We start from the raw sequence: 2,643 nt of genomic DNA, 5'->3' as shown, positions 1-2,643 counted from the left end.
TATATATATATATATATACAAATTTATACAGATATACCACATAGCAAATCAGCGGACCAACGAACTAACTAACCAAAGCAAGCAAAACCAAGTCAACCATTCAACCAGGCAGCCAACCAAGCAAAAATGCCCTAATTGGATATTCAGTAATGACTTAACTTTTCATGCTTTACACATACATACACGTAGCCGCACATAAACATCTACATTTATAAATATTCGTATATAACTTCATTCACATACGTATATGAATATATGAATATATACGTATGTACATATCATATATCACACATTGAATTGAGTTCATCGTCGGTATTGTGTCAGTAGCAATGGGGGGACTTTCGTATATGTGTGTACAGAAAAACGTTTACATATGCACATATTCACACACACACACACAGCTATACACACTTATAAAGCACAATCAAAAATCGCTTACATTTCTGATAAATGATGATTAAACATTTTGATAATTGTTGTTGGAGTTTTTACAAATTTTCAACCGTTTTCCATCATCATAATCTTCATCACCACCACACCACTATCGTCATGACTACGATGACGATGACGACGATGACGACGACGACGACATATAAATTATCCGAAAACGGTAAATGAACAACAAAACACACCCGCACACCATAAACGGTGCAAAAGTGAATTTTGCTTTTTTTTTCAGTTTTATTTCTTGACGTTGAAGGCCCATTTTTGGTTAGGACAGCAATCGGGGAATATATAAGCGAAAGCAATAAACAAAAATCGGCACAATTACTTTATTACGCAAGTCAAACTCATTTAGTTGCCACTGCAACGAATCTGCTGCCAAGAATGACAATACTACAACAAACAATAAACCAATAATAACAATAACAACAACAACAATAACAACAGCGAAAGCAACAAACAACTACAACAATGAGAGTAACAATAATAACTGGTAAATATCATCAAGACAACAGAAAATGTTGATTTATGCACCTGTACGATAAACGTAATACAACACAGCACGATACTGCAACATAACTGTGCTATACGGTGTGCGTTTTTGCGCTGTTGGGCTCTTCGCTTAAATAACTCCCTCAACGCAACATTGTCAAGTACTTGCAATTGTTGTTCTCAATGTTATTGATGCCAATGGCCAGTGATGCCAGTGGTGCTAGGTCTTGCGGAGAATTATTGCAGCAACTTTGCTGCCATGTGCGTGCTTTAGTTCGAAACTGACTTTGCGGTCGAAACGCTTGACCACAGTAACGACAACTCACACACCGCAAGCCCATTACATTTGATATTTTAAACGAAGCAAAAACGAAAAAAGGAAGAAATATCTTTTTTCGCTGTACATTTATATTTCTGCTTTTCCCATTACCCCGTTAAGTTGCTTACATAAATTTGTTATTGCCTGGTGCCATAATTGTATACGAGTATCGTGTACAAGTGCTACCGGTTTTACTGTTCTTACCACGAGGAACGGTGACAATTTTGAGGTAAACTGTTAATTGCCTCAAATGTAAATTTTGAGTTAAACGTTTTGATAAAAGATGTATATGTGTACGTGTCTTTCGCCTGTTGTATCGTGGTGTCATAAACTGTAAGAATATATTTTACAGTTTACTTTGCTATGGAAAAGAAAGCCACGACAAACTATATATAATGGACTTAAGGGGGAAGGTATTATTGATATTCTCAGACTTATTCTATGAAGAACGCTTCAAAATTTTTATCTTTCACTTTTTTAGACAATCTTGTACGTTTAACGATTATAGACTCAAGGCTACTACCGGTTTGGATAACAATTTGCAAGTTGCAGTATGACGGTTACAAACTGATTTCTCTTCGACTTCGCTGAAGCCTCGCTTGCTTTCTTTTTCGCTTTATCTTTGCTTCCATTGTCTTAAGCGCTGTCTTCATAAACCTTCCACGTGCCCCACAGCTTGCTTTTTAATTTTCATTAGCGAGCGGCCCATCTTCTCTTCGTTCCTTATTATTTACATTTTTTCTCACGTATTGTCGTCACGTTTTGTGTCTTTCATTATGTCCATTAATCTGTCGTGGTCTTCGTTCTTTTGCTTACGTTTTTATACCCGTTACAGGAGCATGAGGGTATGTCTATCCAATATTATAATATATCAAAGTTGAAGTTTCTTTTGAAGAACTTTATAAAGCAGAGAACTTCTTTAACATTTCCACCTGTTCATCTATCCATTTGTTAGCCCGTCCATCTGTCCTTGTGCGCAGCTTGTCGTATCTGTAGTACACCTTCTCGCGTTTGCAAAGAAGGAGATATCGCCTAAAAATTTGCAAAAGAGTTTGAAAATCAAAGTTCAAAGAGATCAAAGGAGACGCCTTTAAAGCCCACTCGTGTATACAACCGAAACAGAGAACAACCTTCCTCTCCGCCATGTGTTTACCAGACTACACAATTCTACATTGTTCAACCTAACGCTGTTTCTTTCTCTCTGTTTTATTTTTTCATAACTAAGCTCTCGATTTATTCGTCGTATTTTTTGGTTTCTATTACTTCGCTTCTTTTCTTTTTTTCGAGTAGCGCTCTATCCATAATTGTTTTAATTGTTCACTTACATTCCTTGTTGTATTTCTAGCTATTTTCAATCCGGCAAACTTGTGCACTGCTTTGCGGTGGTT

Source organism: Glossina fuscipes, unplaced genomic scaffold, assembly GCF_014805625.2.
Source record: "Glossina fuscipes isolate IAEA_lab_2018 unplaced genomic scaffold, Yale_Gfus_2 88, whole genome shotgun sequence".
In the NCBI taxonomy this organism is placed as follows: Eukaryota; Metazoa; Arthropoda; class Insecta; order Diptera; family Glossinidae; genus Glossina; species Glossina fuscipes.
The sequence above is the reverse complement of the archived record's forward strand: the minus strand, read 5'-3'. Positions refer to the sequence as shown.